The sequence below is a fragment of the Schistocerca serialis genome, chromosome 3 (assembly GCF_023864345.2).
Source record: "Schistocerca serialis cubense isolate TAMUIC-IGC-003099 chromosome 3, iqSchSeri2.2, whole genome shotgun sequence".
Taxonomy (NCBI): Eukaryota; Metazoa; Arthropoda; class Insecta; order Orthoptera; family Acrididae; genus Schistocerca; species Schistocerca serialis.
Genome location: NC_064640.1, coordinates 279,155,668 through 279,181,490, shown reverse-complemented (window position 1 = coordinate 279,181,490; position 25,823 = coordinate 279,155,668).

The following is a 25,823-nucleotide window of genomic DNA, read 5'->3' as shown; positions in this document are numbered from 1 at the left end:
CATTCGTTTTCCCATTCTCTGTTTGATATAAAAGCTGATGGATTTGTAACTGGTGGTATCCAATGACTAGTCGACGTTCGATGTCGTTGACCTGTCCTGACCGACCCAGTCTACTGTTACTGCTTTTCTACTAACAACACAATACTTCCGACCCCGTTATATACTCGTGATATGTAGTGGTCAGTTCCGCCGTATATAGGGGTGTCCGAAAACTCTTGATCACTTAGTGTATGTGGGCATTAATGTTATCAACACAAAGTACCATAAGTGAGTGGAACAACTTTGTTTTCAAACAAGACTCACAGCGCATACATTTGCAGTGGTGTGCAGATATTTTCAGTGCAGTACCGTTACATAGATAAATGGAAGGTTAGTTATCAAATAAAATGTACATGCTCGGTGATTGCGGGACCCTTATGCAAAAATACTCAGGAAATATCCCCGCACAACCTCCGAAATTATGTCGGTGGATATCGTTATCACCCTGTATATATCACTAATCTCTCACGCAGCGACAAGGCCCAGGTGAATAAAAAATTCGTACTCGTGTGAAACACAATTCATGTCTCTACACACGACATTCCGCAAATCGTGGACGCAGGCAACCGCGAAGAGAGTCTAACATCGCAAAATACCGTTAAAAGACGACACTTATGATAATGAGCGTATGGCATGGGTGGCCAGGAGACCCCTCGCGGGGCGGTTCGGCCGCCGCTCCACAAATTCTTTAACGCCACCTCGGCGACTTGCGAGTGAATGAGGATCAAATGATGATGAAAGACACACAACACCCAGTCATCTCGAGGCAGAGAAAAATCCCTGACCCCGCCGGGAATCGAACCCGGGACCCCGTGTGCGGAAAACGAGAACGCTAGACTACGAGTCGCGGACAAAAGAGGATACTGATAAGGCAATACGGACTGTCTCTCCAAATCTGTTCTAAATCGAAGAAAAAAACGTGATACTGGGCGGTAAAATCTCATTAGAAATAAGATCTTTAAGAAAACACGTTTTCAATGAACGTAAATGACTTATCAGAAGTAAGCAGCGTTCTGAAAGTGCTCGTCGGCGATGCTATTACTACTGTTACCACAGAATGAAATAACTTAAAAAAAATAGCACACGGTGTAATACATGACGCAACTCAGAGACATAAGAATACCATTGCAACTGGCTTGTTTAATCCGTCAGAAGTAGTCACAGAGGCAATTTATTTATTTATTTATTTGTTTATTTATTGTTCCGTGGGACCACATTAAGGAGAAGTCTCCATGGTCATGGAACGAGTCAATACATGAAATTACAACACGATTGTAGAAACAGATAAAATGAAATATAAGAAACATATTCAGTTGTAGATTGTAGAAACAGATAAAATGAAATATAAGAAACATATTCAGGCGACACGTCGTTAGTTTAAATAAAGAAAATCAAGAATGTAACACTGGAATTTGCTTAATTTTTTATCTCTTCCAGGAGCTCCTCGACAGAGTAGAAGGAGTGAGCCATGAGGAAACTCTTCAGTTTAGACTTAAAAGCGTTTGGGCTACTGCTAAGATTTTTGAGTTCTTGCGGTAGCTTATTGAAAATGGATGCAGCAGAATACTGCACTCCTTTCTGCACAAGAGTCAAGGAAGTGCATTCCACATGCAGATTTGATTTCTGCCTAGTATTAACTGAGTGAAAGCTGCTAACTCTTGGGAATAAGCTAAGATTGCTAACAACAAACGACATTAAAGAAAATACACTCCTGGAAATTGAAATAAGAACACCGTGAATTCATTGTCCCAGGAAGGGGAAACTTTATTGACACATTCCTGGGGTCAGATACATCACATGATCACACTGACAGAACCACAGGCACATAGACACAGGCAACAGAGCATGCACAATGTCGGCACTAGTACAGTGTATATCCACCTTTCGCAGCAATGCAGGCTGCTATTCTCCCATGGAGACGATCGTAGAGATGCTGGATGTAGTCCTGTGGAACGGCTTGCCAAGCCATTTCCACCTGGCGCCTCAGTTGGACCAGCGTTCGTGCTGGACGTGCAGACCGCGTGAGACGACGCTTCATCCAGTCCCAAACATGCTCAATGGGGGACAGATCCGGAGATCTTGCTGGCCAGGGTAGTTGACTTACACCTTCTAGAGCACGTTGGGTGGCACGTGATACATGCGGACGTGCATTGTCCTGTTGGAACAGCAAGTTCCCTTGCCGGTCTAGGAATGGTAGAACGATGGGTTCGATGACGGTTTGGATGTACCGTGCACTATTCAGTGTCCCCTCGACGATCACCAGTGGTGTACGGCCAGTGTAGGAGATCGCTCCCCACACCATGATGCCGGGTGTTGGCCCTGTGTGCCTCGGTCGTATGCAGTCCTGATTGTGGCGCTCACCTGCACGGCGCCAAACACGCATACGACCATCATTGGCACCAAGGCAGAAGTGACTCTCATCGCTGAAGACGACACGTCTCCATTCGTCCCTCCATTCACGCCTGTCGCGACACCACTGGAGGCGGGTTGCACGATGTTGGGGCGTGAGCGGAAGACGGCCTAACGGTGTGCGGGACCGTAGCCCAGCTTCATGGAGACGGTTGCGAATGGTCCTCGCCGATACCCCAGGAGCAACAGTGTCCCTAATTTGCTGGGAAGTGGCGGTGCGGTCCCCTACGGCACTGCGTAGGATCCTACGGTCTTGGCGTGCATCCGTGCGTCGCTGCGGTCCGGTACCAGGTCGACGGGCACGTGCACCTTCCGCCGACCACTGGCGACAACATCGATGTACTGTGGAGACCTCACGCCCCACGTGCTGAGCAATTCGGCGGTACGTCCACCCGACCTCCCGCATGCCCACTATACGCCCTCGCTCAAAGTCCGTCAGCTGCACATACGGTTCACGTCCACGCTGTCGCGGCATGCTACCAGTGTTAAAGACTGCGATGGAGCTCCGTATGCCACGGCAAACTGGCTGACACTGACGGCGGCGGTGCACAAATGCTGCGCAGCTAGCGCCATTCGACGGCCAACACCGCGGTTCCTGGTGTGTCCGCTGTGCCGTGCGTGTGATCATTGCTTGTACAGCCCTCTCGCAGTGTCCGGAGCAAGTATGGTGGGTCTGACACACCGGTGTCAATGTGTTCTTTTTTCCATTTCCAGGAGTGTATATACTGTGAGGGCAATGTCAAAATTCCCAGACTATTGAATAGGGGTCGACTAGAGGTTTTCGAACTTACACCACACATAGCTCGAACAGCCCGTTTTTGAGCCAAAAATACCCTTTTTGAATCAGAAGAATTACCCCAAAAAATAATACCAATAGACATAAGCGTATGAAAATATGCGAAGTAGACTACTTTTCGTGTTGAAATGTCACTTATTTCAGATACTGTTCTAATGGTAAATAAAGCGGCATTTAGTTTCTGAACAAGATCCTGAACATGGTCTTTCCACAACAGCTTACTATCTATCCGTACGCCTAGGAACTTGAACTGTTCCGTCTCGCTTATAATATGCCCATTCTGTCTGATTAAAATATCAGTTCTTGTTGAATTGTGAGTTAGAAACTGTAAAAACTGAGTCTTACTGTGATTTAACATCAAATTATTTTCCACAAGCCAGGAACTTATTTCATGAACTACATTATTTGATAATGTTTCAATATTACACACAAGATCCCTCACTACCAAGCTGGTGTCATCAGCAAACAGAAATATTTTTGAATCACCTGTAATACTAGAAGGCATATCACTTATATAAATAAGAAACAGCAGTGGTCCTAGCACCGATCCTTGGGGAACGCCCCATTTAACAGTGCCCCATTGGGACTGAACATCATTACCACTCTCAATATTGCGGAGAATTACCTTCTGCTTTCTGTTCTTCAAGTAAGAGGCGAACCAATTGTAAGCTACTCCCCTTACTCCGTAATGTTCCAACTTCTGCAGTAATATTTTGTGGTCAACACAGTCAAAAGCCTTCGTTAAATCAAAGAAAACACCTAACGTTCGCAACCTTTTATTTAATCCGTCCAAACCCTCACAGAGAAAAGAGACTATAGCATTTTCAGTTGTTAAGCCATTTCTAAAACCAAACTGTACATTTGACAGCAAGTTATGTGAATTTAAATGCTGCAGTAACCTTGTACATACAAACCTTTCGATAACTTTAGCAAACACCGATGGCATAGAAATAGGTCTATAATTATCAACATTATGCCTGTCTCCCTTTTTATAAAGTGGCTTCACTACCGAGTACTTTAATCGGTCAGGAAACCGACCACTCCTAAAGGAAAAGTTACAGATATGGCTAAGTACTGGGCTAACATACATGGAACAATACTTCAGTATTCTGCTAGATACCCCGTCATATCCTTGAGAGTTCTTGGTCTTTAGTGATTTAATTACACTTCTACACTTTAGTACTGTTTGACAAGTTTTGCGGACCAGTATGTATTTCTCACTGACTATGATACGGTTTTACTGCCTCCATAATATACACCGGCTTCAAGCCTTTAGCGACAAAATTATACAGATCAGAAATTAATATTTAGTGCAGCGGCAGACGCCGAGGCGAGAGTACGCGCCTTTGCGGCAGCAGCAGTAGCATTTGTCTGATACACAGTAATCTAGTTTAGTTTCTGTTTTTTTTTTTATCACCTACTTCTGCGAAGAAGTGAACAGTATCTGTGTATTCTACTGAGTAGACTAGTGTTTACCAACTTCCTTTACGTCTGTTCTTGCATAAATCTTAGTGCATATCCTTGTGTAATTTTTCCGCCTCCAGAAGCGCCACTTCACGTGACTGCGTTTAAATGTCGTGTAAGTACACAGCTTATACTTTAGATCAACGCAATAGAGCTTCCATATTTATTTACTGCAGTAGCTTTTGTGTGAGTAGGGTTCCTAGTACAAAGTAACTGTTGATATGTTCATTTTCAGAAGATAAATTTATTCTTGTTTTAAGAAGTTATGCATCTTGCAGTCTCAGGCTTTAGTGAGAACTCTTCAGAGCAGATTTTAGCATTTGTTTATTCTCCTTGTTATATTTTGTGTATATTGCAACCTCAGTAGCCCCACAGTCGGGTAATTTTCTCTTTTGCGTTGTCTGTTAGTACTTTCAAAGTTACTGCTGTCTTCTTTGTATTTTTAGAGGTCTTCTATCAATTTTTGAGACAGTACGATATGGCTAGGGACTGTGCTTGTTGAGAGCGGAGGCAACGAGGATTGGCTGCTGTCCATTGACAACTGGAAGCTGCACTGACCATGGGATCGGGCTTCTGGCAACTCTTCAAACTGCGGCGACGTCGCGGAGCGGGTGACGAGACCTGCGACACCTTTGGTGCCGTTGGACTCCGTTGGTGACCTGGTTGTTGCTGCGTCTTTTGATACGCAACATCTGGCCGGTTCGTCCTGACTCGAGAGAGAGCGGCGGAAAGTGGTGAGTTCTCGTGTCACTGGGCGGAAGGCGAAGGAGGGAAATGGCCACGCGGCTGGCTTCTTACATCATAGCAACAGATATGAGGTGCTACCCAGTGCTGATAATACCTCTGAGCCAGCACGGTATTTCTCTCTTGTCGAGCCACAGGCCGATTTTTCTGCCCACTCTGGACAAGTGCAGATGGAGGGTTTGCTAGTCAAAAAATGGTTCAAATGGCTCTAAGCATTATGGGACTTAACATCTGAGGTCATCAGTCCCCTAGACTTAGAACTACTTAAACCTAAGGACATCACACACATCCATGCCCGAGGCAGGATTCGAACCTGCGACCGTAGCAGCAGCGCGGTTCCGGGCTGAAGCGCCTAGAACCGCTCTGCCACAGGCTTGCTAGTCACTCCGAGCTCCAACATCAGGCGGGTAATTGAACCCCTCAAGGAAATAACATGTAGGGCGCAAAAGAATGTAAGTGGGTGCTCGGTATGTTTGCCAGGGGGTTTCATCTGTGACGTGGAAGAGGCCCTGCCGGCGGCTATAGAGCGCACAAGTGCAACCGCCTGCAAAGGTGCCGTCCCCAGTGACTTAGGGAAGCTCGGACCGAACCAACATTTACCAATAGCATTTTACAGGATTCTGGTCGAGTCACGTGACGTCGTTCGCTTGCTGCCTTGGAGATCACATATTTGATTTTATCATATTCAGTTATCTGTATGATTTGTTATAATTAAATTAAATTTCAACTAGCGACACATCAGCGATAAAAAGCATTTAGTACATTCTAAGATAAACAATATCAAGGCCGAATTCTATATGTGAACAGTATACGCTTGTAGTTGTGCTGTTACAAGAAGCAGATTCGCGAAATGCTATAGGCAAGAATTTTTCTTTCTGTTGTCAAGTTTGCAAAAGATTCTTATGCAACAGGTTCTTATGCAATAGAAGTATATTCTGCAATATTCGATATTATTTATGCAGGGTGGTCCATTGATCGTGACTGGGCCAAATATCTCACGAAATAAGCGTCAAACAAAAAAACTACCAAAAACGAAACTTGTCTAGCTTGAAGGGGCAAACCGGATGGCGCTATGGTTGGCCCGCTAGATGGCGGTGCCTTAGGTCAAAAGGATATGAACTACGTTTTTTTAATTAGGAACCCCCATTTTTTATTACATATTCGTGTAGTACGTAAAGAAATATGAATGTTTTAGTTGGACCACTTATTTCGCTTTGTGATAGATGGCGCTGCAATAGTCACAAACATATGGCTCACAATTTTAGACGAACAGTTGGTAACAGGTATGTTTTTTAAATTAAAATACAGAACGTAGGTACGTTTGAACATTTCATTTCGGTTGTTCCAATGTGATACATGTACTTTTGTGAACTTATCATTTCTGAGAACGCATGCTGTTACAGCGTGATTACCTGTAAATACCACATTAATGCAATAAATGCTCAAAATGATGTCCGTCAACCTCAGTGCACTTGGCAATACGTGCAACGATATTCCTCTCAACAGCGAGTAGTTCGCCTTCCGTAATGTTCGCACATGCATTGACAATGCGCTGACGCATGTTGTCAGGCGTTGTCGGTGGATCACGATAACAAATATCCTTCAACTTTCCCCACAGAAAGAAATCCGGGGACGTCAGATCCGGTGAACGTGCGGGCCATGGTATGGTGCTTCGACGACCAATCCACCTGTCATGAAATACGCTGTTCAATACCGCTTCAACCGCACGCGAGCTATGTGCCCAACACTCATACATCCATCCATCCATCTGTTAGAATATTGCACCTTACCAGGTGGGATTGACGGAGGACATCGAAAGGGTGCAAAAAAGGGCAGCTCGTTTTGTATTATCACGTAATAGGGGAAAGAGTGTGGCAGATATGATTACGCGAGTTGGGATGGAAGTCATTAAAGCAAAGACGTTTTTCGTCGCGGCGAGATCTATTTATGAAATTTCAGTCGCCAACTTTCTCTTCCGAATGCGAAAATATTTTGTTGAGCCCAACCTACATAGGTAGGAATGATCATCAAAATAAAATAAGAGAAATCAGAGCTCGAACAGAAAGGTTTAGGTGTTCGTTTTTCCCGCGCGCTGTTTGGGAGTGGAATGGTAGAGAGATAGCATGATTGTGGTTCGATGAACCCTGTGCCAAGCACTTAAATGTGAATTGCAGAGTAATCATGTAGATGTAGATGTAGACGTTGGAAGTACATCGCCATTCTGTCATGCAGTGAAACATCTTGTAGTAACGTCGGTAGAACATTACGTAGGAAATCAGCATACATTGCATCATTTAGATTGCCATCGATAAAATGGGGGCCAATTATCCTTCCTCCCATAATACCGCACCATACATTAACCCGCCGGGGTCGCTGATGTTCCACTTGTCGCAGCCATCGTGGATATTCCGTTGCCCAATAGTGCATATTATGCCGGTTTACGTTACCGCTGTTGGTGAATGACGCTTTGTCGCTAAATAAAACGCGTGCAAAAAATTTGTCATCGTCCTGTAATTTTTCTTGATCCCAGTGGCAGAACTATACACGACGTTCAAAGTCGTCGCCATGCAATTCCTGGTGCATAGAAATATGGTACGGGTGCAATCGATGTTGATGTAGTGTTCTCAACACCGACGTTTTTGAGATTCCCGATTCTCGCGCAATTTGTCTGCTACTGATGTGCTGATTAGCCGCGACAGCAGCTAAAACACCTACTTGGGCATCATCATTTGTTGCAGGTCGTGGATGACGTTTCACCTGTGGCTGAACACTTCCTGTTTCCTTAAATAACGTAACTATCCGGCGAACGGTCAGAATGGCTGGTTCAAATGGCTCTGAGCACTATGGGACTCAACTTCTGAGGTCATTAGTCCCCTAGAACGTAGAACTAGTTAAACCTAACTAACCTAAGGACATCACAAACAGCCATGCCCGAGGCAGGATTCGAACCTGCGACCGTAGCGGTCTTGCGGTTCCAGACTGCAGCGCCTTTAACCGCTCGGTCACTTAGGCCGGCGAACGGTCAGAACACTTGGATGATGTCGTCCAGCATACCGACCAACATACATAGCACACGCCCGTTGGGCATTTTGATCACAATAGCCATACATCAACACCATATCGACTTTTTCCACAATTGGTAATCGGTCCATTTTAACACGGGTAATGTATCACTAAGCAAATACCGTCCGCATTGGCCGAATGTTACGTAATACCACGTACTTATACGTTTGTGACTATTACAGCGCCATATATCACAAAGCGAAAAAAGTGGTCCAACTAAAACATTCATATTTCTTTACGTACTACACGAATATGTAATAAAAAATTGGGGTTCCTATTTAAAAAAAAAAAACGCAGTTGATATCCGTTTGACCTATGGCAGCGCCATCTAGCGGGCCAACCATAGCGCCATCTGGTTTACCCCTTCAAGCTAGACGAGTTTCGTTCTTGGTAGTTTTTTCGTTTGATGCTTATTTCGTGAGATATTTAGAGCGGTCACTATCAATGAGCCACACTGAATATAAGAACGTACTCTCTCAGGAACGAGTTCCTTCGATTTTGTGACAGCAGTGTTATTCGTATACTTTGCTGTTTAGTCCGAATATGTCGTGATTTCCGAGGATGTGGTTAGGCAGGAACCTAAGAGTACAGCTTAAATTGCTACGAATGGAACGGCTTGTCACAAGTATTTAACTGCGATCGAATTGTTAACAATAATTTCTTAAATTCAGCGGTGAAGAGAAAGATCGAACCACACAGCGAGTGACAATGAATTTTGTGCAAAATAAGGAATGGATATTCATGTTATGGTGTCCGACTGTGATCTGTATAATAATTTCCATACTTTACGTTTTACGTCTTGGTAAATGAACATTTAAAGACAAAATATAAACTTAACTGTAGCAAGCAACAGCATTCGCCAAGACAACTGTTCAATACACTGACTGCAACAAATTACAGTAAATTTTAGGTGAATCTTTAGAATACGTGAAAGTTCCAAAAGCAAAAGGTAGAAACACGAGCGCTCTCATACTGAAAATACGGACCAAGCTTCATATCCCTCCCCTTTTTCACACAAATAACTGCAGTGACAAAATGGACTATGCCATGAATCATTTGCTGTCAAATTGTTCCCGCAATGTTTCACATGTGAACATTCAGTTTTGGTTGTGTCTGCCACAGCACCCACAGAACACCAAAGATAAAAATATCTCTGACAGACTGCGCACAGGCTCATTCGAAACGAGACAGTCCTATTGGCTTGTGCTACTCCGAAATATTGCTGGTTATTCACATTTTGGGCCGAGCTGTCCCTAACGATAAGTGTCCAAATAACGCCTGCCGCTTGGGTTCTGAGTTCATCCTCAGTTCCTTTTGGCGGATGGCTAATTTGGTGAGGACAGCTAACATCGTGCGTGCTGTGCAGGCTAAGCTAACTATCTGTAGCATTGTACCCAGGGTCGATCACACTTCTCTGGTTTGAAGTAGAGGGGAAGGTTTAAACCAGAGGCTCAGATGACTCTGCGATAGTATCGGATGCAAATTACCTCCGCTATCCAGTGCAGATTTGTAGGATTCCCCTTAAATTCCCCTTAATGGGTCATACATGTAATACACTCAGGAAGCGCCTACTAGGATAGCGGAGTAGGTGTGACGTAAGGTGGCAGAATAAATGAAGGTCAGATTCGCACCTTACATGAGAGCTTTGTACATCGCAGTGGGAAGGTGAATATGACATCTAACTTAATTCGGTGGTAATGAGCAAATTTGCCTAGTAGTATGTAATGCAAAGTGGGATGTCACTCAATCGACGGTAATTAACACACCGTTCCTATAATGCATGTTTGAGCAGGATGTGAAACAAGAAGCAAGAGGCGGTTTAGTTTGGAATTGAGAGGGACGAGGGCAGAGGCAAGGCCGCGCTACAGGGGGTACCATAGGAACCACTTAAAGGGATGTCCCAGGCGGAAAGTCAACGACCGACCAGGTGACTCAGATGGGGAAATCGAGTATAACGGTCCATCTGAGGGAGGACAGGAAAGAAAGCTTTTAGAAAGCTGCGTTTCGGAATTCCAAATGGATACAAAACAAGAACATTGACGCATTTTAGATCACGTATCCAGCGAGTGGTACAAATTTGAGAGAGTCAATGTACGCATTTAGGCGTCTGGAACGGGCACAAAACGTCCGATTGGCGGAAACGCGCTAGGAAGGAGAAAAGAACCAAAGTTTCGACGCAGGGTAGGGACCTTACGATTAGTAGACAGAGTTTCCACAAAATAAGAGGAACACTCCTATTGGTCGAAAAAAGCCGTCACGTGCAGAACGAAAGAACGCAAATGCGGAGACAGTTGGGCTATGAGTAAGACAAGAAGGAAATTTTAGGGGACTCTTCTCTGAACTGGCGTCAAGTGCAGAACGGAGCGCATAACGCTCTGTACGGCGCAGAGGAGTAATTTGTGTGAACGCGGCGTTCACATCGGCTGATAGCCAGCTAGAAATTATCTGTAGTATCGTTTAGCTCCAACTGTGGAGAAATGAATCAGCCAATTAGTTCATTGTTCTTTCGAGAACTGAGGGGGCATTATAATATACACGCTGCTCCAACCATGCACGTGTATATCACCATATTCTAAGACTAGGGATGAGTACATGTTCTCTTGCATAACGAGAAACACAGGGAAAGTTTCTGCTGGAAAATTCAGCAAAGGTGTAATTAGTTTTATAGGAATTTCAGCGAAAGAGAGCGGCCTAGCAGATGACAGCTCATCGCAGCTTAAGGTAAATACCGCGTGGTTCACCAGCTTGCGTCCACTGTAAACTCGAGCGACCTTGGGTAATCTTTTGCGCAATTTGTCACATAACTAACCATCCACCGTAGACTTGGTTGTCATCCTAAAAATAGTACCGAACTTTGAACCGGAATCGGACGATTTTCGTAGTACTGACCAACATCATAACGTAAGTGTAGGAACAATTTTGTAAAGAAACTTGTACTTAAACTTTAATATTGTCGTGTTTAGGATAATTTAACATTCTGAGAGTTAATATATAATATTGTTGTGTTAAGGCTTATTTCACGTTTTGATGCTGACGAGATGCGTTATCCTGACAACTGTTTTTTGTTGTCACATTGAAAACAGTGTAAAAGCGTTTATTTTTGTGCTAATATTGCAACATTAAACATGTCATTCCAGCTTACACAGTTTTCTTCAATCCTAGAATAAGTAAACCACAAATATTGCACCTTACAATGTGCACATATGGATTTTGTTCAGACCCCTTCCCCCTTTGGGATCAGATACGAATTTCCTGCCAAAATCGAAGTTACATCAGCCACAATGTTCTCAGAGAAAGCTCGTCCTTGCAGATCGGGTGTAAAAAAGTTTAATATGATATTACAGTAGAGGAAGGTATCAATTAGCACAAGGCTGTGATAGCATCTGTGACTACAGGTTTGACAAGGACTTTTAAGAAAGGTAGGACGATTTTTTGCTTTGTAAGAGGGTCAGGATACAAGCTGCAGAATATATGAGCAGTCAGAATCAAATATGCAGTGATAAGGACGAAGATGTGGAACGCAAATGGAAAAAATTCAAAAACATCGTTCAATATGCCTTATAGAAGTACAGGGTGATTCAAAAAGAATACCACAACTTTAGGAATTTAAAACTCTGCAACGACAAAAGGCAGAGCTAAGCACTATCTGTCGGCGAATTAAGGGAGCTATAAAGTTTCATTTAGTTGTACATTTGTTCGCTTGAGGCGCTGTTGACTAGGCGTCAGCGTCAGTTGATGCTAAGATGGCGACCGCTCAACAGAAAGCTTTTTGTGTTATTGAGTACGGCAGAAGTGAATCGACGACAGTTGTTCAGCGTGCATTTCGAACGAAGTATGGTGTTAAACATCCTGATAGGTGGTGTATTAAACGTTGGTATAAACAGTTTACAGAGAATGGGTGTTTGTGCAAAGAGAAAAGTTCTGGACGGCCGAGAACGAGTGATGAAAATGTAGCACGCATCCAGCAAGCATTTGTTCCCAGCCCAGGAAAATCGACTCGCAGAGCTATCAGAGAGCTGCAAATTCCACAATCAACTGTATGGAGAGTCCTACGAAAAAGGTTAGTTATGAAACCTGAACGTCAACTACCCGAGGCGATGGATCGGCCGCCAGGCAGCCCGTGACAGAGCACTTCATCACTGGCCTCCAAGAAGCCCTGATCTTACCCCCTGCGATTTTTTCTTATGGGGGTATGTTAAGGATATGGTGTTTCGGCCACCTCTCCCAGCCACCATTGATGATTTGAAACGAGAAATAACAGCAGCTATCCAAACTGTTACGCCTGATATGCTACAGAGAGTGTGGAACGAGTTGGAGTATCGGGTTGATATTGCTCGAGTGTCTGGAGGGGGCCATATTGAACATCTCTGAACTTGTTTTCGAGTGAAAAAAAACCTTTTTAAATACTCTTTGTAATGATGTATAACAGAAGGTTATATTATGTTTCTTTCATTAAATACACATTTTTAAAGTTGTGGTATTCTTTTTGAATCACCCTGTATATTCCTAGCAAGGTCTTAAGGGATGAGAAAGATCTACCATGGTTTAATAGCCATGTGAGAAAATAGCTATGTAAACAAGAAGAGTTTCATCAGAGACTCAAGAGAAGTAAAAACCCAGATGACAGTAAGGAGAGCAATGAGAGAAGCGTTCATTGAATTTGAAATCAAAATTTTCCAACCGATCTTACTGAAAACATTTGGTTTTGGTTTTACGTAAGCTCAGTAAGTCGCTCAGGGACCATACTGGCACCGAAACGGAAGGTAACAGAGAGAAAGCTAAAATACTGAATTCGATCTTCCGAAATTGTTTCACAGCGTAAAATCGTAATACGGTCCATCCTTTCAATCATCATACGAAAGACGAAATTGCAGATATAGAGCTAAACGATCGCGGAACAGAGAAGCAACTACAATCCCTTAGCAGTGGAAAGGCATCAGGACCAGATGAGGCACCTATACGACTCTACAGAACCTATGCGAAAGAATTTGCTCCCATTCTGGCAGCAGTTCATCATAGTTGGCTGGAACAACGAAGGAAACCTAGCGACTGGATAAACGCGCAGGTCACTTTCGTTTTCAGGAAGGGTCGTAGGACAGACTGACGTAATTATAGTCCTATGTCATTGACGTCAGTTTGTTGTAGAATTATGGAACATATTTGTAATGTATTGTATGTTAACCGGGGACCTAGAAACGACGGAGAGGCTCCGTCCACGCCGCAGCCGCAGTGGTCCACAACTCCACGACGACTACCGCAGTCCACTTCACCCCTCCGGCGCCCCACACCGAACCCATGGTTATTGTGCGGTTCGGCCCCCGGTAGAACCCCCTGGGAACGTCTCACACCAGACGAGTGTAACCCCTATGTTTGCGTGGTAGAGTAATGGTGGTGTACGCGTACGTGGAGAAGTTGTTGGCGCAGCAATGTTCAAATGTGTGTGAAATCTTATGGGACTTAACTGCTAAGGTCATCAGTCCCTAAGCTTACACACTACTTAACCTAAATTATCCTAAGGACAAACACACACATCCATGCCCGAGGGAGGACTCGAACCTCCGCCGGGACCAGCCGCACAGTCCATGACTGCAGCGCCTTAGACCACTCTTCTAATCCCGCGCGGCTTCAGACCGCTCGGGCGCAGCAATCGTCGACATGGGGTAGCTGAGGCGGAATAAGGGGAACCAGCCCGCATTCGCCGACGCAGATGGAAAACCGCCTAAAAACCATCCACAGACTGGGCGGCTCACCGGATCTCGACACAAGTCCGCCGGGCGGATTCGTGCCGGGGACCAGGCGCTCCTTCACGCCCGGAAAGCCGTGCGTTAAACCGCTCGGCTAACCGGGCGGGCCATGGAACATATTTTATGCTCAAGAATTACGACGTTTCTCGAGAATGAAAATATCCTCTATAAAAACCAACAAGGATTCCGCAAACAGAGATCTTACAGAACTCAGTTCGCTCTGTTTCTCCATTAGATCCATAGCGCTGCAGACAGCGGCGCTCGTGTTGGTGCTGCGTTCCTTTCTTTCAGGAACGCGTTTGACAACGCCTCGCACTGCCGGTTAGTGAATAAAATACGAGCTCATCCAGTATGGGGCGTTATTTCGACTGGATACAAGATTGTTTCGCAAACAGAACTCAACATGTTGCTTTTAACGCAACGGAATCGACAGATGTGAAGATAATTTCCGGAGTACTCCAAGGAAGTATGATAGGACCTACACTGTTTACAGTGTGTATAAATGATGTAGTAGAAGCGTCGGAAGCTCTTTAAGAATGTTCGCTGGTGATGCGGTTGTGTACAAGAAAGTAGCAACGCCAGAAGACAGTATCGATTTACAGAATGACCTGCAGAGGATTCATGAAAGGTGCAGGCTCTAGCAGTTTGTAAGTAGGCTGTTTAGGTTTTTATGTTGGTAACGCCATGTAGCGCTCTATAAGAAATTCACTGACTGTGCCGTGTGCAGTCTGTGACTGGTTTGCATTGTTGGAATAGTCGCGATTGTAGTGTTGGGCAGTTGGACGTGAACAGCGCGTAGCGTTGCGCAGTTGGAGGTGAGCCGCCAGCAGTGGTGGATGTGGGAAGAGAGATGGCGGAGTTTTGAGAGCGGATGATATGGACGTGTGTCCATCAGAGAGAGTAAATTTGTAATAATGGATATCATGAACTGATTATAGAGGGTGAGTCACCTAACTTACCGCTGGATATATTTCGTAAACCACATCAAATACTGACGAATCGATTCCACAGACCGAACGTGAGGAGAGACGCTAGTGTAATTGGTTACTACAAACCATAAAAAAATGCACAGAAGTATGTTTTTCAACACAAACTTACGTTTTTTAAATGGAACCCCGTTAGTTTTTTAGCACATCTGAACATATAAACAAATACGTAATCACTGCCGTTTGTTGCATTGTAAAATGTTAATTACATCCGGAGATATTGTAACCTAAAGTTGTTGCATGAGTACCACTCCTCCGCTGTTCGATCGTGTGTATCGGAGAGCACCGAATTCCGTAAGGATCCAAAGGGAACGGTGATGGACCTTAGGTACAGAAGAGACTGGAACAGCACATTACGTCCACATGCTAACACCTTTTTATTGGTCTTTTTCACTGACGCACATGTACATTACCATGAGGGGTGAGGTACACGTACACACGTGGTTTCCGTTTTCAATTACGGAGTGGAATAGAGTGTGTTCCGATATGTCAGGCCAATAGATGTTCAATGTGTTGGCCATCATTTGCTGCACACAATTGCAATCTCTGGCGTAATGAATCTCGTACACGCCGCAGTACATCTGGTGTAATGTCGCCGCAGGCTGCCACAATACGTTGTTTCATATCCTCTGGGGTTGTAGGCACATCTCGGTACACATTCTCCTTTAACGTACCCCACAGAAAGAAGTCCAGAGGTGTAAGATCAGGAGAACGGGCTGGCCAATTTATGCGTCCTCCACGTCCTATGAAACGCCCGTCGAACATCCTGTCAAGGGTCAGTCTAGTGTTAATTGCGGAATGTGCAGGTGCACCATCATGCTGATACCACACACGTCGACGCGTTTCCAGTGGGACATTTTCGAGCAACGTTGGCAGATCATTCTGTAGAAACGCGATGTATGTTGCAGCTATTTGGGCCCCTGCAATGAAGTGAGGACCAATGAGGTGGTCGCCAATGATTCCGCACCATACATTTACAGTCCACGGTCGCTGTCGCTCTACCTGTCTGAGCCAGCGAGGATTGTCCACGGACCAGTAATGCATGTTCCGTAGATTCACTGCCCCGTGGTTTGTGAAATCCGCTTCATCGGTAAACAGGTAGAACTGCAACGCATTCTCTGTTAATGCCCATTGACAGAATTGCACTCGATGATTAAAGTCATCACCATGTAATTGCTGATGTAGCGACACATGAAGCGGGTGAAAGCGGTGACGATGCAGTATGCGCATGACACTACTTTGACTCAGTCCACCGGCTCTCGCAATGTCCCGTGTACTCATGTGTGGGTTCATGGCAACAGCAGCTAACACACCAACTGCACCCGCTTCTCCTGTGACGGGCCTGTTACGGACCCGTTTGCGTGCTACGACCATACCTGTTGCATACAGTTGGCGGTAGATGTTTTGCAATGTGCGGCACGTTGGATGCTCTCTGTCCGGGTACCGTTCTGCATACTCCCTGCAGGCTTCAGCTGCATTTCGTCGACACTCGCCATAGATGAGTATCGTCTCCGCCTTTTCAGAGTTCGAATACATCATGGTCACAGTTCCTACAACATTACACTATCACAGACGTCTGGTAACACGGTGTACTACAGTTGGTCTGCATGTGGATACGAATGCAGAATAACAATAGCAGCAAGCGCTACATGCGGACACTGCGACAGCTAGACCAAACCACAACAGTGCACTACAGCCGCACTCGTAAACACGGTCGTCATCGTAAACATGTCCCTGCAGATGCTGCTCGCCGACCGTGGCCCGTGTTTATTACAACACGCAACTGAACGTCGGAGGTTTCAAGCGTCAACTTTAGGTTACAATATCTCCGGATGTAATTAACATTTTACAATGCAACAAACGGCACTGATTACGTATTTGTTTATATGTTCAGATGTGCTAACAAAACTAACGTGGTTCCATTTAAAAAAACGTAGGTTTGTGTTAAAAAACATACTTCCGTGCATTTTTGTATGGTTTGTATTAAACATTTACACTAGCCCCTCTCCTCACGTTCGGTCTGTGGAATCGGTTCGTCAGTATTTGATGTAGTTTACGAAATATATCCAGCGGTAACGTTAGGTGACTCACCCTATATATATATATATATATATATATATAAAATGACTTTCGAACACTATTAAGGTAAATACATTGTTTGTTCTCCATCAAAATCTTTCATTTGCTAACTGCCTATCAGTAGTTAGTGCCTTCAGTAGTTAGAATCTTTTATTTAGTTGGCAGTAGTGGCGCTCGCTGTATTGCAGTAGTTCGAGTAACGAAGATTTTTGTGAGGTAAGTGATTCATGAAAGGTATAGGTTATTGTTAGTCAGGGCCATTCTTTTGTAGGGATTTTTGAAAGTCAGATTGCGTTGCGCTAAGAATATTGTATGTCAATTTCAGCACAGTCATTTATAATTTTTCTAAGGGGACGTTTCAAGTTGACCCTGAACGTGTATAAATGTAACATATTGCGCATACATAGGAAACGAAATCTACTACTGTACAGCTACACTACTGATGACAAACTGCTAAAAGCAGAATCTACAGTGAAATATCTAGGAGTAACTATCCAGCAGCGACCTTAATTGTACTGAACATATCAAACAAATAGGAGGAAAATCAGATGCCAGACTCAGATTCGTAGGAAGAACATTAAGGAAACGAACTCACCCATTGAAGAAGTGGCTTGTAAGTCAATTGTCTGACCGATTCTTGATTACCGTTCATCAATATGGGATCCTTACCAGTTAGGACTGATGGAAGAGATAGAGAAGATCCAACGAAGAGCAGCGCTTTTCGTCACGGAATCGTTCAGTCGGTCCGAGAGCGTGACAGAGATTCTCAACAAACTCCAATGGCCGACTTTACAAGAGAGGCTTTTTACATCACGAAGAGGTTGGCTATTGAAATTTCGAGAGACAATTTTCCGGGTAGAGTCGGGTATCATACACTGTTGGCCATTAAAATTGCTACACCACGAAGATGACGTGCTACAGATGCGAAATTGAACTGACAGGAAGAAGATGCTGTGATATGCAAATGATTAGCATTTCAGAGCATTCACGCAAGGTTGGCGCCGGTGGTGACACCTACAACGTGCTGACATGAGGAAAGTTTCCAACCGATTTCTCATACACAAGCAGCAGTTGACCGGCGTTGCTTGGTGAAAAGTTGTTGTGATGCCTCGTGTAAGGAGGAGAAACGCGTACCATCACGTTTCCGACATTGCTGCTCGCTTTGGTCGAGATCCAATGACTGTTAGCAGAATATGGAATCGGTGGGTTCAGGAGGGTAATACGGAACTCCGTGCTGGATCCCAACGGCATCGTATCACTAGCAGTCGAGATGACAGGCATCTTATCCGCATGGCTGTAACGGATCTCACAGCCACGTCTCGATCCCTAAGTCGACAGATGAGGACGTTTGCAAGACAACAAGCATCTGCACGAACAGTTCGACGACGTTTGCAGCCGCATGGACTATCAGCTCGGAGACCATGGCGGCGGTTACCCTTGACACTGAATCACAGACAGGAACGCCTGCGGCGGTGTACTCAACGACGAACCTGGGTGCACGAATGGCAAAACGTCATTTTTTTTTGACGAATCGAGGTTCTTTTTACAGCATCATGATGGTCGCATCCGTGTTTGGCGACATCGCTGTGAACGCACATTGGAAGTGTGTATTCGTCATCGCCATACTGGCGTATCACACGTATCCCTGCGAAACCCTACATTTCAGCAGGATAATGCACGGCCGCATGTTGCAGGTCCTGTACGGGCCCTTCTGGATACAGAAAATGTTCGACTGCTGCCCTGGGCAGCACATTTTCCAGATCTCTCACCAATTGAAAACGTCTGGTCAATGGTGGCCGAGCAACTGGCTCGTCACAATACGCCAGTCACTCCTCTTGATGAACTGTGGTATCGTGTTGAAGCTGCATGGGCAGCTGTACCTGTACACGCCATCCAAGCTCTGTTTGTCTCAATGCCCAGGCGTATCAAGGACATTATTACGGCCGGAGGTGGTTGTTCTGGGTACTGATTTCTCAGGATCTATGCACACAAATTGCGTGAAAATCTAATCACATGTCAGGTCTAGTATAATATATTTGTCCAATGAATAGCCGTTTATCATCTGCATTTCTTCTTGGTGTAGCAATTTTAATGGCCAGTAGTGTATTACTTCCTCCCACATACATTTCGCGAAATGACTGTGAAGAGAAAATTCGAGACATTAGAGCTAATACAGAGGGTTACCGATAGTCATTCTTCCAGCAAGCCATTCGTGAGTGGAACAGGGTAGGGGGTGCAGTTAGTGGTATCAGAAATAATCTCCACCACGCATCTTTAAGTGTCTTGTAGGGTATGATGTAAATGTAAATGTTTTTATAAAACAAACATTTTGAACCTTACAACAAAAATTTCAGCTCATAGACATTTTTTTAAAATGACGACCTTCAGCCTCAGTGCATTTATTGCAACATAACCCATCGACGGAATTGAACTCTGGGTTCAAAATCATTTGCCTCCAACGCTTGTATGCATTGCTTCCGGCAAGGGAGTGATAGCTGCTCCGTAAGTACTCTCCATACTGTATTTTTCGAAGTGCGCATTTAATTGGAAAGGTGGCGAATGTTCATTGTTGGAACTTCTCCATTACAACCGAACTCCATCTCCTGAACACGTCTCCGTAGCCGACGTCTCTAACACACGCCTGTGTGATGGAGCTCGGCTCGGAGGTAAGCCAGTTCGAATCCTGGTGGTGCATGAAATTTTCAATGCCCGTATTTGGCCGGCAACGGGAGGAGAGGTGCTAGCGTAAAATCTCTGAGCAACAGCCTTTGCGCCAAAGTCCTGGATTAAATTTCACACCTCTCCGCAGTGGCTCACGAAGTGACGGCGCGTGACACTGTTAATAGTGATCCGTCTATTGGATGGGGTCGTTTAGCTCGGATCCCCCCTCGGAGCTATTTGGGAGGAGTACGCTACGTGCCGGCACGAGGTTTCACGCTCTCCCTTTTGTCATGATCATGATCATCATCATCATCAACATCATCATCATACAACACAAATCTAACACTGTGCTATACACCCTTCAATTACAGTCACCTACACTTTACAAATACACATACGACACCGTTCTCGCGTATCCGCATGAAAAAGGGCCAATGTGCATGGAAGAAGAACACCTTTGGACAGGCGGCTTAAGCCACCATGTGCGATATCTCAGCCAACAATGCTATACGTCATTTATTTTTTTACCATTTTCTGAAATGCTACTGTGCGAGCAATTCTTTGTGTCTGTGGTTTTAACCGTACAGTTCCTCCTAAATATTTACTCTCGGCGATTAAGTTCTTTCTATTATGATGACGCCTGTGGAGAAACGCTTTTCTTTAGATCTGTTCGCCTTTCCATGCACTACATCGTGGTACACCACGCATTAAATAAAAGTCTGCGCTGTGTAATGCTCCATTTACAACAACCAGCTATGAACTGTAAACAGTGTTAAGTTCCACGGTGGCCACGTCACAGACGATCGTGTTGTTTTTAAACATCACTCTACCTAAGTCTCCGTCCGGCCACTCAGATTTAGGTTTTCCGTGATTTCCCTAAATCGCTTCAGGCAAAAATCGGGGAGGTTCCTTTGAAAGGGTACTGCCGATTTCCTTCCCCATTCTTGAAACAGACCGAGCTTGTTGTTATGTCTCTAATGACATCGATATCGATGGGACGTTAAATCATAATCTTCCTTCCTTCCTTTGTCGAAAGGTATTGTTGAATCAAAGAAATAAAATCATGCCACGCGATTCGAATAAAATTTCAACTTTCATGAATGATTGGACGACATTCTCTTCTTGCGAATTACTGTTCAATATTCTTCCGAACGAGACCAGAAAATTCAGGATACTACTTGGATTCCTACGACCGCGAGTTCGCGGTCGACCACATCCGAAGACTATATCACCGCTCTGGCGCGCGCTCGAAAGCAAGCCACAGTTAAACTCCTGTTGCGCGCAAATATGCTTCACCGCACGTTTTCGCACCTCCCAGAGGTTGTATCTGTTGTAAAGATCCAGATGCAGCAACGGTGAACTCGTGAAGTCCAAGCAGACAATTAAAATAAGCTATGTTGCCAAATGTCCACGGATGCTCACTGCTGACCACGGCTTTCCGAATTGGGTCATCGGTCCCATCGGATTAGGGAAGGAAGTCGGCCGTGCCCTTTCAAAGGACCATCTCGGCATTTGCCTGAAGCGATTTAGGGAATCATGGAAAACCAAAATCTGGATGACCGGACGCGGGTTTGAACCGCCGTGCTCCCGAATGCGACTCTAGTGTGCTAGCCACTGCGCCACCTTGCTCGGTAGTTGTTCTGCCTTTATTCATCATGAATAACTCCAATACGTAAAATTCATTAAACGTGGATAGACTAAATGTACTGTATCATATTTGTAATTTTCAATATGGCCCGCCCGGTCTAACGCACGGCTTTTCGGGCGTGAAGGAGCGCCTGGTCCCCGACACGAATCCGCCCGGCGGACTTGTGTCGAGGTCAGGTGAGCCGGCCAGTTTGTGGATGGTTTTTAGGCGGTTTTCCATCTGCATCGGCGAATGCGGGCTGGTTCCCCTTATTCCACCTCAGCTACACTATGTCGGCGATTACTGTCCAAACAAGTTCTCCACGTTCGCGTACACCACCATTACACTACCACGCAGACATAGGGGTTACACTCGTCTGGTGTGAGATGTTCCCTGGGGGGTCCACCGGGGGCCGAACCGCACAATAACACTGGGTTCGGTGTGGGGCGGCGGAGGGGTGAAGTGGACTGCGGTAGTCGTCGTGGGGTTTGTGGACCACTGCGGCTGCGGCGGGGACGGAGCCTCTCCGTCGTTTCTAGGCCCACGGTTACCATACAATACAATACTACCGCTACAGGTTTAATTATCGGTTAAGACTTTCGATTAAGTTATTAGCCGGCCGAAGTGGCCGTGCTGTTAAAGGCGCTGCAGTCTGGAACCGCAAGACCGCTACGGTCGCAGGTTCGAATCCTGCCTCGGGCATGGATGTTTGTGATGTCCTTAGGTTAGTTAGGTTTAACTAGTTCTAAGTTCTAGGGGACTAATGACCTCAGCAGTTGAGTCCCATAGTGCTCAGAGCCATTTGAACCATTTTTGATTAAGTTATGACACGAAGAAAATGAAATAAGTTTCCATTCTTTCTTTAAACGCAGTTATTTGCCGTATCTGTGTTTTTTGGTCAATTGCGTAACACGTATCCGAGATCCAGTTTATTCCACAGATATTCAGGTCAGTTTTCTACTATTCGAATAATTCTTTGTCGAGTACCTTGGGGAGCTCTCATTGGTCTGAACCATCCAGTTTCTCGTAAATGTTTATTCACCCTGATAAATATCTTTCAACTAGGATTAGACTTGTTGCGTATAGCTTCTCTGTAGATTCGAATGTAAAAAGTGCAACAAATCCACTTGGCTTTCCTCGAATAATTATATAATCGTTGTTGCTTCTCAGGCATAGCAATTACCTTTCGGCGACAGAATATGTCAGATTGCGGACTGTTACCACCGCGCGAAGAACTGACCGCGCTGTAAATTATTTTCATGGGCGTGATACAACATGAAGCCAGGAAAAAAACAGCTTCCACAGAAATACATTGCCGCTGTAATTCCTACCGAGCGATCGCCAGCTACACACACGGGCACTTGAGTCCCACATCACGTTCTGTCCCTCATCAACGCGTACAATATTCTTCCCCTGATATACAAACTAATGAAAGCTTCGTTTGTACCAGTCTGTGCGAAGCTTCGAATTCATCCCTGTGATCATTCAGTTCTTGGCATCATCACTACCATGAAAATAGGGCCGTCTCCCCTTTGACGGGTCACTTAACTTACCTGAACAAATTTAATTTCCACAGCGAAGTACATTTGGTTTTTGTAGTACTGAAAGTACATATGCAGCCCCAGTAGGGATTAAAAAATGCTACTAGATGCACCATATAATGATGACATCATCACCTGCACCTGTTAGAGCTACCCAAGACCTTTGACACTATTAACTGTAGTTTTTTTATAAAGAAATTAGAATGATATGAAATAAGAGGCGCAGCAAATAACTGGTTCGGTACATATCTGTGAAAAAGAGTACAGAGATCTAGAACCAAGAACAAGTTTTTTATCACATCCAAAATGATCTCAAAACATTGTAGTTACACATAAAACGTTGTAACTCCTGGTTGAGAGGGCACATAAAACCCTCAGGGAGGTTTAGAACTGCTCAATATGCAACACACTAACACTGAGTATAAAGAAAACAGACAATATGAGTTTCAGCTTAAATAGTACAAAAATAACGTCGTATTTTAATATGACAAAGATTATGCAACAAATACGTATTTGGCTGTCAGCTGAAGTGGAACGAGGACACGAAGGTACACTTTTCATAACTTTTCTTATGTCTTGACCACACTTTTATTTTTCCAACATTACGCTTGTCGACTTTCCGTCATTTTCAAAGGCAGTGGTATGTCAGGCACATACAGTTGTTCATTAGATGCATTGTATCACGTCAGTGTTCTCGATCACGAGACAAGTGCAGTGTACGAGACAAGTTTGCACTCCTCTCGTGATCGAGAATGTTGACGTGATGCAATGTATCTAATGGTTCAAATGGCTCTGAGCACTATGGGACTTAACATCTATGGTCATCAGTCCCCTAGAACTTAGAACTACTTAAACCTAACTAACCTAAGGACATCACACAACACCCAGCCATCACGAGGCAGAGAAAATCTCTGACCCCGCCGGGAATCGAACCCGGGAACCCGGGCGTGGGAAGCGAGAACGCTACCGCACGACCACGAGATGCGGGCTATGTATCTAATGAACAATTTTATATGACTGACATAACATTGCCTTGGAAAATGACGGAAAGTCTAAACGGGTACAGTTGTTGGAAAACTAAAAGTGTGGTTAACACATAAGAAAAGTCATTAAATGTGCATCAAAACGCCAGCCGGAGTGGCCGTGCGGTTCTGGGCGCTACAGTCTGGAGCCGAGCGACCGCTACGGTCGCAGGTTCGAATCCTGCCTCGGGCATGGAAGTGTGTGAAGTCCTTAGGTTAGTTAAGTTTAATTAGTTCTAAGTTCTAGGCGACTGATGACCTCAGACGTTAAGTCGCATAGTACTCAGAGCCATTTGACCATTTTTGAGCATAAAAATGGCCGTGTCGTCTCACATTATTCTCATGCAAATTGCAGCTGACACAAAGATAATAACACAGAAAATGTTATATCTGTGGAGTCCTTACATCCGATATGCACCACTAGTGTCTTATTATTTTTCAGGGATAAAATTTACAAAATAAGTACACGATATTCAGACTACAGACAGCTGTCAAAAGAATAATAATTAAAAACAGTAATCGGGTTCGTGGTAAAAACCTGTTTAAAGTATTGGTGATTACAAGCGCACAATATGATTACCTCATTATTATTCTCGGCCACAATAGCTATGTCTGTGAACCGTGACTGTGTGGGATAATTATTTATTTCTAATTTGTGCTACCAGTCATTTTTTTTTATTTTATGTTTAATCTAACATAATACAACGCGTTTCGAACACGTCCTGTTTTTCTTCAGTCGTTTATACATACAGAGAAATATTACTTAAAAATAAACAGTCTTAAACTAGATTAATCTAGAACTCTTTGTCCATTGTTTGTTACTGTAGCGGATGGTGTGGCATTTGGGGGGGGGGGGGAGAAGGGGGGCAGTGGATAACTATAAATCGATATCATCGATGTCTTCTGCTGGTTTTTTTCCTTGGGACTGACTATGTATAGGATGCAGATAGATTTGTATCAGTTATGTGTTACTGATGCAAATTTATCTGCATCCTATACAGGCTGAGATATCATACATAGTCAATCACAAGGAAGAAAACCAGCAGAAGACATCGATGATTTCGATTTCTAGCCATCCACTACCCCCGTCCTCTGCCCCCCCCCCTCCAAATACTACACCATCCGCTACAGTAACAAACAATGGACAAAGAGTTCTAGATTAATGTAGTTTAAGATTGTTTATTCTTAAATAACGTTTCTCTATATGAATGTAAGTATAAACGCCTGAAGATGAAAAGGACATGTTCGAAACGCGTTGTATTGTGTTAGATTAAACATAAAATAAAAAGTGACTGGTGGAAGAAATTAGAAATAAATAATGATTACCTCAAACAATCCATTATGCAATTTAAGGTGAAATGAAATGAAATGATCGTGTGGCATTGTTGGGCGGAAGGCCCCATCCGGCGGAGCTCGGCCGCTGGGTTGCAAGTCTTATTTCAGGTGACACCACATTGGGCGACTTGCATGTTGCTGATGATGACGTGATGAGGCGGACAACACAACAGCCAGTCCACGACCGGAGGAAATCTCCAACACGCCCAAGAATAGAGCCTGGGCCCGCTGCATGGGAGGCAAACACATTACCACTCAGCTAAGCAGGCGGCCTGATTGAGGAAAGGATTGGTAATTATTATCTTAACAGTTC